This window comes from Nyctereutes procyonoides, unplaced genomic scaffold (genome assembly GCF_905146905.1).
Source record: "Nyctereutes procyonoides isolate TBG_1078 unplaced genomic scaffold, NYPRO_anot_genome, whole genome shotgun sequence".
NCBI lineage: Eukaryota > Metazoa > Chordata > Mammalia > Carnivora > Canidae > Nyctereutes > Nyctereutes procyonoides.
Genome location: NW_026575041.1, coordinates 11,777,636 through 11,795,514, shown reverse-complemented (window position 1 = coordinate 11,795,514; position 17,879 = coordinate 11,777,636). Strand labels below are relative to the sequence as shown.

General features: G+C 41.1%; 1 protein-coding gene across 12 annotated transcripts in view; it reads left to right on the top strand.

Annotated features, from left to right (window-relative positions):
- Nucleotides 1–17,879, top strand: part of DLG2 (discs large MAGUK scaffold protein 2) — an 885,772-nt gene that overhangs the window by 546,457 nt on the left and 321,436 nt on the right. The window contains exon 1 of one of the 12 annotated variants that reach the window (XM_055320445.1): nt 12,479–12,500. The exons of the other annotated variants lie outside the window; for them this stretch is intronic. The gene's annotated coding sequence lies outside the window, so the exon portion shown is untranslated. Of the gene's footprint in view, nt 1–12,478; nt 12,501–17,879 lie in introns of those variants that run through there. 12 annotated transcript variants of the gene reach the window in all.

Here is a 17,879-nt window from a genome sequence, read left to right as displayed (position 1 = left end):
ATTGAATCAAATAATGTAGTTAAGCCATTGGCATAGTCTCTAATGAGAACTACTTATTCAGTCATGCATTTATTCATTCATTCACTCATTCATTTATTTGTGCAACAGTTTATTCAGGAGCCATTATGTGCCAGGCATTATTGTAAGTATCAAGGATATAAGAATTGGGGGAGAAAAGAGAAGAAACAGACAAATTGCTGCCCCATAGTGCTTACATTCTAGTGGGAAAAGCAAACAATGTATTTTTTTTAAGTAGTGGATAAGTAAATTATATAATCTATTAGAAGATGTAGAAAACCAGTGGAAAAGCAAGAGGAATTTGGAATGTAGAGAGAGGAGTTGAAATTTAAACAAGGTTGTCAGGGTGGGCCTCAGTGAGAAGGTGGCATGTTAGCAAAGACTTGAAGGAAGGAAAAGTGGGCCATGTAGTGTCTGACGGAGGACAGTCAGCATCAAGTCTGTGTAAGGTGCACGCCCAGTGTCCTGGGTCCACTCTGGGGTAGGAGGAGGGAAGAGGAATAGGAGGTGAGGACAGAGGGCTAATGGATGGGTCATAGAGAGAACAGCCTCTCAGCCTCTGTAACAACACGACTTTCACGCTGAGAAACAGGAAGAGCCATGGAGGATTATAAGCAGAAAAGTGACATGATATGAACTTGCTTATATTTTAAGAGGATCACTCAGGCTGCTTGTTGACAGGGGGACCAAGGGACAAGGATGGAAGCAGGAAGCAAGCTTGGAGTCTACATGAATAACCAGCATGAGAGACAGTGGAGGAATGGACAACTGTGGTAGAAGGGGGGAAGTGAGGAGTGATACTGGATTTGTTTAGAAGGGAGAGTTAACAGATCTCCTGAAAGATTGGATGTGAGGAAAAGGAAAAGGAAACCATAGAGGATGACTGCAAGATTTTCTACCTGAACATGAAACAAGCAGAGATACTACTGGTTGAGCTGGAGACTATCTTCCAAGTGGAGAAGGTAACAGGTAGAGACAAACTGAGCCTATAGCACACAAAGGTCCTCCTCGGGGAGAAGAGGAGGGACCAACAAAGGAGGAGGAATCCAGTAGAACCTGGGAGCTAAGAAGAAAAGTTTTTCCAGAAAGTGGGACCAACTGCTTCAAATGCTGTTGGTCAGTCACCCAAGACGGGAACAGAAAATTAACTGCTGAATTTAACAGCATAGAACTTACTGATTCAAATGAAAAAGCAGTGTCTGTAGTATAATCGAGTGAGAATCCTTACAGAACAGATTTCTGAGAGAATAGCAGAGGAGTTCATGGCAGTGATTGCAGTTATCTCCTGAGTTTTGCTGAGAAGGGCTAAGTAGAATGGGATGGCCACTAGAGGGTAGAGTTTTGTTTGTTTTTATAACAACTTTTTTATGTTAATAGAAACAGCGTGTTGTTGTTGTGTGTTGATGTAGGGGGGAAATTAGTGATTTATTTATCAGTTCGCCTAAATATATGTATATTGAGTGGAAGAAATGGAAAACACATCATATACATGACAAATTATTATTTTTATTCTTTGATTAATTGAATATCTCTTTTTGATCCATTGTGTTTACCATTGAATTACTGGCTCCTGTACAGGTCCTCGTACTTTGTGCTGAATATGAAAGCATAACTCAAGTACTATGCCGGGTGCTATAAGGAAGAGGGTGTTGAACCAGACATTGATCCCACCTTCGTGGAGTGCTAACCTAGGAGAGACCCAGCTGAGCATGGTTATAATGCATGGCAGATATGATAGAAAGGAACAATCACATTGTTTTAGTCTTCTCCTCCTACTATTTTGTTTAAAATAAATAATAAGTTCCTTGACATCAAGTATAACCTTGATCATCATCACCACCACCGCTGCCACCACCAGCACTCATTTCCCCATATAGAGCGACCATTCTCAATAGCTGACACACAAAAGGAGAGTCAATGAGCACCCCATCGGCAGCACTCTGCCCTTGTATAAGCTATTTCCATTTCTACTACCCCCAGATTCCCAAAGGACACTTTGGCCTTTGCTTCCTAACCTCTGCCCATGTTCTATGCAATTGCAGGAGGACTTGAAGCAGCAGCAATCATGGATCATGAGGTATGAACTACCAGCCAGTGCCTAGGTTGGGGGACTCACCTAACTCATGCAGGCTAATGGAAAAGAGAGGAGAGGCACATGCAGAATGGGAATAGGATCCTTCTGAGACTCACATGAAGATCATGATGACATGGCAAGCTTTAAGAATAAGGAGTTAAATAACTCAACCTTTGCCCTCCAGGGCCTTCAGTCTAATGGCAGGTCAGAGCAGGAAGAAGGAGGACAAATTCTTAAATAAGACCATATTAAGAGGCAGAAGGAACTAGGATAATGTATGGGATTATAAAGAGAATCTTGGGAAGGAGAAAGGAGTAAGAACAGACAGATGCTACAATAGTTCTAGATACTACAAATGGTTCCCCTGCAGAAAATCCTGTCTTACCTTGTCTCCATGGAAATTCCCATGGTGGTGGAGGTTGAGGTGTTCATGTTCTGAAATTACAATGTCTCAAAACTGAATGCCTCAGAACTGCTAAAACCACAATTCCTAACATATAGTAGATGCTTAGTACATTTTAAAATTAAATTATAAAAACCTATCAGGCAGGAAGGAATAAGGATTATATTTGAAGCCATAGCCTATTATAAATGATTCTAATTATAAAGATCAGTTGCAGGTAGGAAAGTATGCCAGAGATTGGTTTGGTGAAAACTAACCAGGCAAAACGTCTGAGATGACCACCAGGTGAACTAATTATTATAAGAGCTTCAAGAGTTCAGAGAAGGGAGAAATTTATTGAACAGGGAGGGAGGCAAAATTAAAGGACATACAAGAGACCATAAGTGGAGCTCAGATATACAGGGAAATAGCCTCTCCCTTCCTCCCCCATCCCTGTGTCCCCACAGCTAAATAACACCCCATGTTTTTGGTTTGGTCTTGGTTCATTTTCATAAATATTTCTTCAACAGAGTTTGAGTTCCTTGAGCTGTGCCTTGACCATAATTGCGTCCCAGGGTCTAACCCAATGTTAAGCACACAGAGGTGTCCGTGAGTGCTGAATAGTGAATGAAGGAACTTGAAGAAACCTTCCCTAGGGGAAGAAAGATCTTCTGAGGGTTTGGTTGCAAATTTTTCCCTGAAATGCACAAATGACTTTTTTTTAAGTTGTCAGTGTCATCTAGGATCTGACACATTGCCTCCATTTTCCAACACTTAAGTGTTTGGGAGAGAAATACTAAGCTGAAAAGGTGACAAGAAAATGACTGAAGTGTGAATCAGTGGATGGTATCCCAAGGGTAGCAGAAGAAGCCACAGTAGTAAACCAGTAGAAACGAAAATACCCCTTCCTCAGTCCCCAGACCCATGTCATTATCTGCTCCAGGAGAAATGATCTCCAGGGATTCTTTTTACTGAAACATCTACTCTCTTGTCCCCAAAGCCCTGAAGACAAGATAAATCCCTCTGAAGGCAGGCACTAAGGTCTGGACTCTTCAGTCAGAACCGTATCTATCTTGTTGCTTACAAAATGTTTAGTATCATCGATCTAGTGGTGCTGCATGATAACAAGGATAAAAATCGATTGTTTCTGAATACTTTCTGGTTTATAGACCAATGTTAGGTTTTAATTCTCAAAGCAAACTTGAAACAGACAGGGGATGGGATGCACCATTATTATAATTTGTACTTTTCGTGAAGAAGTCAAGCTACAGAGAAATTAAGTAGTGCATCCAAAGTGGTTAAATTAAATGGGAACCTGGACACTTAGCTGCTCTTTTTTTATATATACACCTCCCAGATATTTTCATATACTGTGGAATACAAACCTAGTACTCGAAGATATGTAGTAAATAGCCTGTTGAGACGGATGTTATTCCTCGAGAATGCCACCAGATGGCAGTAAAAGATTTTGCATAAAACTGTGTACACTGATGATCGCTGACCTGTTTGCTGGGATTTTGCCCTAATTGTATTTTTTTTTTTAAGGTTCTATTTATTTATTCATGAGAAACACACAGACAGAGGCAGAGACAGAGGCAGAGGTAGAAGCAGGCTCCTTGCAGGGAGCCCAGTGTGGGACTCCATCCAGGGACTCCAGGATCACGCCTTGGGCTGAAGGCAGGTGCTCAACCGCTGAGCCACCCAGGCGTCCCACCCTGATCGTATTTGATTAAGTTTTAAAACTGGTTATCATAATGCTAGATTTTTAAAATATAATTCAGGAATAAAAACTGGATTAAAAACTAAAAGTAGTATGTATGGCTTTGCTTTTTTTTTTTTTTTTTTAATATTGAGGGAGTACCATTTTTACAAGTAACAAAGCACTGAGAATCAACCAGGAGCTCTTCGAGGCCAAAATTGCTTGAGAAACCTCAAAATGAGAAATGTTATCCCTTTCTTAACAGGGACTGATCAGTGATTCTACTGCTTGAAGGAAAGAGAGGGATCAGTGAAGGGCCAGTAGTAAATCTTCCATATAATCTAATTGCTTGTTATTTCTCTGTGTTTAAGTCTACCCTGGAAACAAACTTTCCTCATGTACCATGCTGCAAATGATGCTGTGATCCAAACTACAAACACATTTATTGCCTACATCTCTCATGTTTTTTGTGTAACATAATGACTAAATTGTGGCTCATTTTTTTCATATATTTTTATTCTACTGACACATTTATGATAGAATTAAGGAAGGTATAAACTACATGTTTCTTTCATTCTTCGACCTGCCTTGCTATTCATTGTACATGTGCATGCGTTAGTTATCTCTGAAATTGTGAATGTCACAGGAAAACATCTTCTTTCTCTGTCTGACATAAATAAGTCTTCACTAGTATCCCCTTTGTGTGTGGTAGACTGTACATTAGGCTCAAAAAGCTGGCAGTGGTTTACATCAAACATGTGAAAAAACTTAAATTGAATGTCAGATATCTTTCTCTTTCCCATGCTGCCCAGATTTTTCTCTGTCTGTGCTGATTTCCCTAATCTCTTACTACTTTCAAAGTCATGGTCTTTTTTTTTTTTTTAACAAAAAAGAGTACAACTCTTATCTTTCCTTCTTAAAAGAGACTCTCCTCTCAACTCAGATGGCTCCCCATTGTATTTTATAAAATCATATTCTTCCTTGCAAAAAATCTAATACAAGTTATTAAGATAATATATCTATCATTCCCTTACTAACACCTACTTAAACCTTCTGTTAGGAAATGAGATCTCCCACTCTGTTCATTTATCCACCCATCCGTGCCTACAGAAAACTTGATAGGGACTTTCAGTGCCCAAATTACTTTGTTTTATAGGATATAGTGATGACTAAGCCATGTGTCATGTCCTCAAGATGCTTTTAGTCTAGAAGAAATGAGTCAGTTCACACAGAGTTATGCCATAAGAAAAGGACAGAGAGGCCAGGGAATTCCTTCATAGGAGCAAAACCTGACTGGCATTCTGGGTTGGATTTGCACTCTAATTAGTAATAAGAAGACCCTCCCAGATCCTCCTGCAAGCTTAAGATAAACCACCATTTTATCAGATCACAAAAGGAGAGCATGCAGTCCAGTACAGAGGTGAGAAGCCAGGTGCTTAAGAATTCTGAATGCCCCGAGCCCATGAGACATGAGATATGGGACATGAGGTAGGCCTCTGAATTGTAGACTGAGGAATCTGAGATCAAGGAAAAGCAATTTCCAGGTACAGCCAGGTGAAATCTGAGGAAATCCTTGACACACACAACCCTCCCATCCAAAGTGAGACCAGGGAAACTTGTGACTTCTCAAGGCTCTTCCAGCTCCAGCATTCTAGGAATTTATGTGTTTGAACTTTGTGTTTGGAAAAGGACACACTGAAAGTTTCTTAAACAATTACTTTATAATTAATAACTAGAATTTTCCCTTTAAATAAGGAGCTTTAAAAAACAAAAATAGGGCAGCCCGGGTGGCTCAGCGGCTTAGCACTGTCTTTAGCCCAGGGCCTGATCCTGGGGACCCAGGATCAAGTCCCACGTCGGGCTCCCTGCATGGAGCCTACTTCTCCCTCTGCCTGTGTCTCTCATGAATAAAGAAATAAAATCTTATTTTTTTTTAATTTTTTTTAATTTTTTTTTTATTTATGATAGTCATACAGAGAGAGAGAGAGAGGCAGAGACACAGGCAGAGGGAGAAGCAGGCTCCATGCACCGGGAGCCCAACGTGGGATTCGATCCCGGGTCTCCAGGATCGCGCCCTGGGCCAAAGGCAGGCGCCAAACCGCTGCGCCACCCAGGGATCCCCCTTTTTTTTATTTTTTTTAAAGAAATAAAATCTTAAAAAAAAAAAGACAGAATTTGTTTAAAAATAAATAAATAAAAATAAAAAACAAAAATAAAAAGTGAAGGCCATGCATGCATTTGTGCTTTGTCAGAGTCCACTGGTTATAAATTAGTCATGAGAATAAGGGCTAAATTCCCCCATATAGCTTTTTAAAATTTTTGTCTGCCCTCATCTCTAAAACCCTCATTTCTCTATTATCTAACCTCATTTAACATCATGTCTTTCCTTGGAATAATCCCCCCACCCGATATCCTTCTGAATAACTTCTATTAATCCTTCAGATCTCAGGGTACTTGTTATACTCTCAAAGTGCCTTCTCATGTCTCCTCTCTCAAATCCCACCCCTGACACACAGAAACATACCCAGGTTAGAGTTTCCTAATGCACACATACACCCAGTTCTTTCCTTATCACGCTTGCCATGCTAATTTGCAATGACATATTTAATACTCCATTTTTCTCACTGGTGTAAGCCGGGAAAATGTCTGTCTTGAGCTTCTGACACATAATAGATATCCTCTAAATAGTTACTAAATGAGTAAAGTTAGGTTATTACTTTAAATCAGTAGGTTCTTTGTGAAGACAATGAAATGATGCATAACCACTAATGCACGACTTAGTACATCTATATTGTGCAGGACACAGTGCTAAGTACTGTCCCTATAGGTTGGTTCTTAACTTATTACCAAATGATAGGAATATATGTAATGTAACAGTATCTAAAGAATGTTTATAAGATTGTGCCTAAATATCTCAAAAATAAAAATGTCAAAAATGTAGTTCCGTCTTTGGTATAACAACCACTAGAGGGCAATGAAAGCAAATGTTGAACATCTTTAAAGGGCAAACAATTGTAATTTTTTTCTGAATAAAATCTAGATAGATGATCTATCTTATGTTTGGGGTAGTTTATAGGACCTCTAGGCTGTAGTTTCTGTGATTACAGGTTTAAGTTATAATTACTTCTGTAGTGTGGTATTAAAACCTACATTATCTGTGATAATAATATCACTTTATATTCTGTGCATTATCTCATTTGAACTTCACACAAAACTAGCGGGGAATATATTCTTCCAATGGAAAAACAGGTTCCTATAAGAAAGCAAACTACCGGCACCAATCCTATAAGTACTTGTTGACTGTTTCCACTTACCAGGCAAGCAAAACTCCTTGCCCAGGCAGACAGTCTAGGAAAATACAGTGTCCAAAATTAATTGCACCAGTTTAGAATAGAGACATCTGGTAGCAACTCCTTAGAAAAAGATTCTTTGGTTTTAGGTGACCACAGGTAGCCGTCTGATAAGCTGCCACAGTGTCTATCTAGAAGTTAATTACAGCAAGTTAATGTTGGTGCCTAGGAAGGGGACATGCTTCTGGACTCTAGGCTGAATGTACATGATATATTAGAAAGTGGAAGGAAAGCTGGGATGCCTGAAGAGGGAGAGATCAAGGGAAATGAAGTTAGATATAGGGATTCTTTTTTTTTTTTTATGATAGTCACACACACACAGAGAGAGAGAGAGAGAGAGAGAGAGGCAGAGGCACAGGCAGAGGGAGAAGCAGGCTCCATGCACCGGGAGCCCGATGTGGGACTCGATCCCGGGTGTCCAGGATCAAGCCCTGGCCAAAGGCAGGCGCCAAACTGCTGCGCCACCCAGGGATCCCAGATATAGGGATTCTTAAGCATGTTTGCTCTGGAGTCAGAAAGGGCAGTTCTAATTTGGCATACACACTAAAAATCGAAAACTAATAAATCCAGGGATCTATGTTGGCTCATTACACATTTCAAACATGGAAGTCAATATGTATTTGTAAAATGGTAGAACTCAGGATTCACTTGCTAGAGAAGCCCTTGACTGCCTCTGTCTGAGCAGACATGAGAAGTCCTTTCTGCAGGGCCCCATAAGGCCTAGAAGAGGTGGGGCTGGCCTCATGCAGCTGTAGTAGCCACCTCTTGTTCATCTCTTGAGTTGCCATGAGCAGGGCTATGGGAGTCCTATGAGTTAGCCAGAGAGTGGGTGCTGCAGGAGGGTATTTCCTTGGCCCAGGGAAAGCTCTGTGTCTCCTGTGGGAGACAGATATCCTGCCTGGGGCTCAGCTGGCCCTGCACCCTCATCTCTAAGATGGCAATGTCAAGTATAAATATAAACTTATAATGGAGTTTACTTAAAATTCATTGCAATAAGGTCTCCATCATAGGAACCAGATTGGTTAGAATAGCCTGTGCTATCACTATTTTATTAAAAGGCCTGAGTGATGAACTTGTCTTTGTGAATGTTGCTGAAAGCAAACTGAAAGGTGAGACAGTGGATCTTAAATATGGCAGTCCTTTCATGAAAATGCCAAAATTGTTTCCAGCAAAGACTGCCTTGTTACTGCAAGCACCAATTTAGGGATTATCACAGCAGGTGCACACCAAGAATAAATCTACAGGCCATGTCAGATGTACAGATGTATTTCTTAGTTCACACACCACAGCTGAACACAAACACCGGTCATTTGCAAAACACTTGGAAAGAGGGAGTTGGAAGAAACGAAGTATTTTTATTTGGTTAAGTTAAAGGACAGAGAAAGTAAATGTCCTTTACTTACTAGGGGGAGTTTCAGAGAAGTAGGATTTGAATTGGGTTTCCCAAGGCAAGGGTGACAGTATAACAAGTGGCTATCCAGAAGGTAGAGCTTTCTCAGCCCAGAAGAGAGCATGGATAGAAGTTGAAAAGCTACTGGTAAAGGATACTAATGGCAACACTGGAAGTACTTGTCTGAATCACTGGTTTTGGAAACCTCTACCCCTGCGTACATTTTCATGTCTTCATTTTAGTTTCCTTTGAACATTTTAAACACTTCTTCTCCCACATATCCTCTCACACTTCTCCTACGCACTCCCAATCCTCTGACTCTCCCACATACGTAGCCAAAAAAAAAAAAAAAGTAAACGAGATTTCTCTCTCTCTCTCCTTCGTACTAATTTCCTCTAATCTTTTGTTCAGTAATATGTCACAGTCAGAACAAGTTTCAGCTCATTAGCTGACATTCTTATGTCGTTCCCTTGAAATAGTCAAGGATTTACTCTTTTTCTTAATAGCCAACAATAAATGAGTTTTAATGTCTCTTATCCTTTGCCTGAGGCTGAAATTTCCCCAGCATCAAACTCAAATTTGAGCCATCTAAAACAATTCTGGAAAAACAAAATGAGGCAGATTTATTTTACCATTTTTTCCTTAATCTAAAAAGCAAATGACATATATTTTGCCCATTACACTTTTTAAAACCAGGAAATAATCCCCCAAAGCAAATTTTAAATATTATATGCCATTCATATTAAAAAGTATAAAATTAAAATATGCTTTTAGTAGTATCATCCACTAATAGTATTAAGTTGAACCATGCAAAATTGTCACTTTTGTAGGTCAAATCAAATGCTGGCAATTTTGTATGGTTCAAACTAATATTCAAACTAATATGGATTTGTATCCATCTAGTACTCATAGAATCCCCACAGATGTCTCAGTCCTTCATCTTTTGGTTAGAGATTACAGCCATAGATGTAGAATGCAAAGAGTCTTCAGAGGGGTTAGGCCAAAAAAGCTGTTTGTATTGGTTTACTTATTTGAAAAGAATATTAAGGCAGGAATGTTTTCTAACTTTCCATATTCAAAGCAACAACCACCATTCATTGAGTAGTTTTTGTATCCATCATCTTATCTTATTCAGTTCCAAATATTACTGTGCAACTCTTTGAGAGTAGATATTCCTGTCATCACTTCATAGATGTGAAAATATAGTCTCAGAGCAGGTAGCTTGTTCAGAATCACACGGTGGGTGTAACACAGTGCCAAAATTCCAAACTTGAATCTAGTGGACAAAACCCACACTCTTTCTCTTCCATCACACTATAAATCTGTCACTGATTTGTTTTTTAAGATTTATTTATTGATTTTGGGGAGACAGAGTGTGCATGCACGTGCATGTGGGGAGGAGGGGTAGGGGGGGAAAAGGGAGAGAGAGCATCTCAAGCAGACTCCCCCCTGAGTGCGATACCCAATGCAGGGCTCAGTCTCAAAATCCTGAGATCATGAGAGAGAAGTAAACAGTTCTCCAAAATGAAATACTGATTCTCACCAGTACTTAATAATATAGATACATGTTAAGTTTCTTGCATAGAAACTTTGAATTTCTACAATTACAATCTTTGAGATGAAATCCTATAAGATAGGAGATCCTCGTTTAGAGGATACAACAGAGGCTGTATCTAAATAACCTTGGCATCCTTAAGACATGCCATAGGACCTGAAACATAATTAAATCTCAGATAGATGCTTCTAGAATGAGTTTTTGAATGAGTAAATACATGAATGACTTTTATAATAGAAGTAAGCAGAATAACTACATAGCTCTTTGTGGAATCAAATATCTTACAGTATATATGTTTTTTAACTGCATGATTGAATCACAGAATCATAACTCTGAATGGAACCTCACAGACTCCTTTGCACAATGTTTGTGTGTTTAATAAATGAAGGAGCTAAAGTACAACATTCCAAAGCTAATTGGTGACAAAATCCTGTCCATTGAGCATTCTGGAAAACGTACCGGTCTCTGGATTTTGCCACCTATTGGGACATAAAAGCACTAATCTAAAATAGGGAATTATCCTATGTATATTTTGATTCCTAGGATAAATACATATGTGCATATATGACTATACATATATACATATAGAACTAAGTGCAGGACAGCTTGCTTTCTTTAAGGAAATAATAAAGTTAATTGTTTTATTGCATACGTGTAATTGGTAAAGATCAATATTATCCAGGAATATTATGCCTATAAGGCAAAAGTTTTTTTTTGCTTAGAGAACTCCACCCATTTACTGATTTGGGGGTATATTCAAAGTCCGGAAAGGAAACTTATGTGGCCAGACACCCATAAGCCAGCTTTAAAGAAGAAAATAAAAGGGTAAATTTTCATAGATACAACAGATACTTTTACATATGTTATCCTAAAAAACACATTGTACAATTACACACACTTGTCTTGGTGATTTATTATTTTTACCTACATCTATTTTATCTTTTATTCATTGAAAAAGTCATACCTTTTGCCTGGTTTCCCTTTCTCGTGATACCTGTCTTTTAGAAGGAGCAATATTTAAAACCTGTTTGTTCTCTGCAAATGGGTGATATGTGTGCATAATCACCTATAGTCATCTAATGTTCATGGTTTTCAATCAACACTTTCACATTTCCAATGTGACTTTTCCCCTAAGTGCTTCTTCAACCCCATACTTTGTATCTGGGGCATATACTAAAATTCTATCAACACAATGATGTTTTCATGCTTTTAAGAGGGAATGATTTTTTGGTGAGGGATGGATAGGAAATGGAGGTTACTATGAAGGTGATGTAAGCCTTGAACTATGCCCACATCCAAAAGCCCAAATTTAAGCTGCTGTTAAGTGGCTGGTGCTAGGTAAGGAGCTGGGGGCAAATGGGGAGGCAACTTTGGAATCTAGATTATTTAGGTTTTAGCAGTAATGTTAAAAAGGAGGGCAAACATTCTATCAGTTTCTTGATAGGCAACAGCGCTCTGCATTAGAAAGAACAAGTGGGTTTCCTTTTTTTTTTTTTTTTTTTTTTTTTTAAAGAAAAGGTTTTACAGCAGTTCCAGGGCTCTCTAAATCACAGGGAGCTTCCCTAGAAGCCCAAAGTAGAAAAACCCTAAGTTAAGGCTTATCCTTGACTTAGAGCCACAGAGCACCAAATATAAACAAGACAGCCTGAAGTAGCACTTGAAAATGCAAGCAGAGATAATTCTATTTCATTTTCAGAGCAAGCTCTTCTGGTTTGCCTATATTTGACAGCCAACCCAGTGTTTTAGTTGTACTAATGGTAGAATAAGAAAACTTCTTAATTTCCTATTAGTGTAATTATAGGGCTCTCGCAGAAAGTCGGCTCGGACTTCAGATGGAGAATAAAATTCCGCTTAGGTGGTAAACACAGTGAGTCGTGGGCTGGCCTCGCCGCGGAGCAGGAGAAATCAAGCAGCGGAGGGAAAAGAGGATGTAGCCAGAGAGTGGAGGCAGATCGGTCAGAGGGAGGGGGTAAGAGGAAGGCGAGAGGGATCAGCGGCAGGAGGAGGGAGCCGAGCCGGCCGCAGCGGCGAGGTAAGGCAGCGGCCAGGGAAGCGCGGGACTGTGGTCGCGGGTGCAGATGCGGCGCTGGGGGAGGAGCCGGGAGGTGAGACCCGAGGGCGCGGGCGGCCGGACCAGGCGGCGGAGTCGGAGCCGCGGCCGCGCATCAGCGGACCCGGCCTTGCGGGGCACGCGACGCGGGAACTTCTCGCGGTGGCCAGACGTTTGGCAGACGGGGGAACAGTACTGGGAGGCTGCACGCGACGCTGGGCTGCCGAGGGAAAGGGGAAGGAAGGGGCTTTAAAGAACCTGGAATTCCGTGTGTGGGCTCCACGGCGCTGCCAGCCCGCGGGGGACGGAGCCCGAGGTCGCGGCGGGTCCCGGGGGGGGCGGGGGGGCGGGGGGGGCGCTGGCCCGCCTGCCCGGGGCTGCAGCCCGAGGGGGCACGGACGGCCAGCCCGACGAGGGGGCCGGCCCGGAGGGCACCGAACAGACAGCGGTCTGACCTGGACTCGGGTGCTCTGGGGCAGCGGGGAGCTCGCGGGAATGCCCCGGGCGTCGGAGCTGCTGCCGCAGAGGGCCGGCCCTGCGCTAGGACCTGGGCGGAGAGGGCAGCTGCGGCGGCACCACGCGCCCCGGCCCGGCCCGGCCCGGCCCGGCCCGGCTGTCGATGGACACGGGAGGCACAGCAGCCCCAGCGCCGGCGGGCGCGCCAGGAGCTACCGTTAGAAGTCGTCCTTTTGTGACATCTTGGGATGGGATGGGATGGGATGGGATGGGATGGGATGGGATGGGATGGGCGTGGGGGCAATTCAGCAGCACCCTGGCATAGGTGGCTGTCAGAGGAACTGAGGCTGGAGCGGCCAGGATCCCAGAGAGAGCAGTGACAGTCTAGGGAGAAAGGACACAGTCTGTGTAACCCACTTCTGCTGGGTCAGAGGCTTTTAACCTCTCTGTGCCTCAATTTCTTCCTTTTTTAAATTATTTTTTTATTTTTTTAAGGTTTTATTTATTTATTCATTCATAAAAGACAGAGAGAGAAAGAGAAAGGCAGAGACACAGGCAGAGGGAGAAGCAGGCTCCACGCAGGGAGCCCAACGTGGGGCTCGATCCCGGGTCTGCAGGATCACACCCCGGGCTGCAGGCGGCGCTAAACCGCTGAGCCACCCAGGGATTCCCTCTTCCGTTTTTTAAAAGCTGACCTTAGAAAAGTTCTTGGAAGGATTAGCATTAACAAGCACAGCATAGTACCCTCTTGCCCAAGATTTGGTTACTGGTATTACCCTTATCAAGTAACTTCTTTGCCCCCACAGTTAAATTTCTGGTCACAGTTTGAAGAAAGCCAATTTTACTGGATTTCTTCCTTTCTTATTCCTCTCTCTTTTCTTTACTGTTCCCCTCAATTTTTTCCCCTATCCTTCTCGTTATTTACTGAGCATTTACTTTGTGACAGGAACCAAATCATGGCAGTGGAACCTGATTTCTTGATGTTTTTTTTTTTTTTTTCTCTCAGGCAGAGTGGCTTTTTGGCTTTGTTCACATCCAGAGCTCTGGCAACTAACCATGGAAACTCACTTCGCTGGGGAGTTGTTTTCTGTGGGGAGCAACATTCTGTGCGCTAAATTGGGAGGGCTGGAAGGAGGGAATTGGTTAGTAATTAGAAAAATTTAAATGACTGAAAATACCTCTGCTGTGTAGATGGAAAATTTTCTGATGTTTACAATATTCACTTGGGACTGAAGGTAAAAGATTACACACAGCCTTGGCTGCTTTTAAGAAGTCCTGATACATACTTGAGAGAACAAATACAGTGATGAAAGAGAGATAATTCCAGAGGATGCAGTTCTTCCTCACCCTTTTGATTTTATGGAGTTTGCCATTTTAGGGAGTTTTGAACTCTATCTCTTGCTTCTTCTGGTTTTTCCAATGACGAGAAAGAAACTTTTCATAAAATCATTGACTTTGAGAATTAAGGTTCTATGTTGTGTGGTCTACTTCCCAGAAGAGGCCACATTCAAGATGGCGGCTCCAACATAAAAAAAAAAAATGCCCATCCTTAAAGAAAGGATCCTTAAGATCCTGCTTGTTATTATCCTGCATATCCCCTCCAGTAGCTCTCCTGTCTTCACTTTCTAGTTTGTCTCCTTTTCCTTATTAGCCAATGGAATTGGCCACCAAATTTTTGGTGAGCTGGTTAATGATGCTTCCTTAGAGGAAAAGGAGTCCTTGGGAAGCTTAAGACCTCTTCAGAGTAGAGGAAGAGATTCATGAGGCACATGTAATTGTAATCACCCTAAATAATAATTTATGAGGAAGGAAATTTGTGCCCCATCCTGGGAATACAAGGAAAGTAAAACATTGGCTAGGACTGCCTTCATAGGGCTTATGGTCTAGTTACTGACCATAAAAAAAAGTAATTTAAATTGAAAAAGAAAGCAGGGATCCCTGGGTGGCGCAGTGGCTTGGTGCCTGCCTTCAGCCTGGGGCGTGATCCTGAATAAATAAATAAATAAATCTTAAAAAAAAAGCAAATTACATAACACTGTGATCTATTTTTGAAGACAGTAACTATATAGGAAGATAATTATAAATATTTTTGCACCTATATACATTCAATCACTGATCTGTATCTAGTATTATTCTAGACATCAGGACTATAGCTTTCCCCACATTTATTCATGTGTGGGGAAAAATGCATAAAAGTTATATATTCAATTTATTACCAGTGGTTACTTGAAAGTTAGAATTGAAAAAAGAGATGTACTTTCCTTGCTGTTCTTTTACATTATTGTAATTATTTATTTGTTTTATTTATTTATTTTTAAGATCTTAGTTATTTATTCATGAGAGACACAGACAGAGAGTGAGAGGCAGAGACACAGGCAGAGGGAGAAGCAGGCTCCGTACCCGGAGCCCGATGTGGGACTCGATCCCGGGACTCCAGGATCATGCCCTAGGCCAAAGGCAGGCAGTAAACCGCCGAACCACCCAGGGATCCCCTATTGTGATTATTTAAAATGAACTTGAGGGGCACCTGGGTGGCTCAGTAGGTTAAGCATCTGCCTTTAGCTCAGGTCATGACCTTGGGGTCCTGCTCAGCAGGGAGTCTGCTTCTCCCTCTGCCTCTCCTTCTGTGTTCTCTCTCCCTCTTGCTCTCTCTTAAATAAATAAATATTTTAAAATATAAAATAAAATGAACTTGAATTCTATACTTAACAAAAATAATAAAGCACTCTAAGGGGACAAAAATCCATATAATAATGCCAGGTTATGAGACTAATGGCCAAGTGAGTGTACAGACCATTAATAGGAGGCCTGGAAACGTAGAACTTGATGAGGACATGAAGGAAGATCGAAACTTTAGGTAATCCTAAGGAACAGGAAGCATGACAGGGAGAAAGAGGTCCATAAGGAATGGTGTCGGGCTAGGAATGTGAGGAAGCTTCTGGTTGCAGCAGAGGCTTTTCTTGGGAGAGGAGGTATGTAATAATATGAGGGAGCAAACACTAGCATTCTCATCTGACCTTTGCCACAAATACAGAGGAGCATGCAAGTGACTTCATTTCCTGGGCCTCAGTACTCTTACCTGTGAAATGGGAGGAATGACAAGATCAACTCTCATGTTCCCTTACATCAGAGAAATCTATGGTCTTATGAGACTAGAGAGAGGTATAGTAAAAACCAGATTATGCAAAATCTTAAAAAGGAAGATACAAAATTTTCACATAACCAACAAGCAGTGAGGAACATAGAAGAATATGAACATCTGCATTGTATGTAAAATGTGAAAAACAGTATGTAAAGAAAAGTAGACTGTCCATGATATATAGGATGGCTGTCAAAATAATAGGAATAGAGAAAACAGAAGGAGTAAGGGAGGGAGAGAGAGACATAGTTTAAAGGAAGGTTTGCTGGTCAATTAGAAGTCTAGTTCACAGGGAGCCTTGGGTGTCCGACTCTTGGTTTTGGCTCAAGTCGTGGTAGGGTTGTGAGATCAAGCCCTGCATCAGACTCCCCCTCAGCCTGGAGCCTGCTTGGGACTCTCTCTCCCTCTCCTTCTGCCCCTCTTCCCTCTATAAAATAAGATGAATAAGTCTTAAAAAAAAAAAAAGGTCTACTACACAGTAATGGATTGTATCTTGATAAATAAAAACAAAAACATGAGTTCATAATGATACTGAAAGAAAAGAATAAAGGAAAAGTTATTTGCACAGAATACCAGCTAATGATTCCAGCAGAAATAGAGAAGTAGAAAATCACCAATTTCCAACCCTAAGTAAAATAGTTGTTTTAGGCAAGCATAGTCAATAGATGCTAAGAAATATTGAGATGAAAGTTTCTTGAGAAAAAGGATAGTCCTGTGGTCTCAAAAAATTACCCTCCAGATTTGCTGGAGGTGTCATTCTAAAGGTGCCCTTATTTTATATTTTATATATTATATAAAAATATTTTATAAATATTTTATTTATTTATTCATCAGAGACACAGAGAGAGGCAGAGACACAGGCAGAGGTAGAAGCAGGCTCCATGCATGGAGACCAATGTGGGACTTGATCCCGGGACTCCAGGATCACACCGTGGGTGGAAGGTAAATGGTCAACCCCAGAGCCACCCAGGCGTCCCTAAAGGTGCCTTTAGATTAGAGAGATCTGGTGGTCCTTAACCAAGTGACCAAAAGTACTATCACCAGTAGTGAGACAGCCTCACATTTTAGTCTTCCTAATGTGATACAGTAAGAATTACACAATGTTACTCACTAGATTTTTTTTTAAAGGTGTTTTTTTTTTTTAATTTATTTATGATAGTCACAGAGAGAGAGAGAGGGGGGGGGGCAGAGACACAGGCAGAGGGAGAAGCAGGCTCCATGCACCGGGAGCCTGATGTGGGATTCGATCCCGGGTCTCCAGGATCGCGCCCTGGGCCAAAGGCAGGCGCCAAACCGCTGCGCCACCCAGGGATCCCTACTCACTAGATTTTGATAAAATTGTTTGATTCTGATCAGGAAGAAACAGACAAAACCAGAATGTATGGTAGTCTTTAAATATCTACTTTGAACTCTTAGAGAAAGAAAAAAAGAAAAGAAAAGAAAAAATTCAGGGTCATAAAGGAAAAAAAGAAGGTAGTTTTTTAGGTTAATAATGAGTAAAGACATAACCAAACACAATTGATAAACCTTGATTCAACCCTGGATTGAAGAAAAAAAAAACTATAGACGACATTTTGAAGAACAACTGAGAAAATTTGACTAGGTATAGCATATTGGATGGTATAGAATTGCTGTTACCTTTTTTGATTTAGTAAAGATAATGTGTTTATGCAGAAAATATCTTTATAGTGAGGAGATACCTTGCTGGTATGTTAGGTTTGGAAGTAGCAGGATGCCTGCCATATATTTCTGAGGGTTCAGAAAAA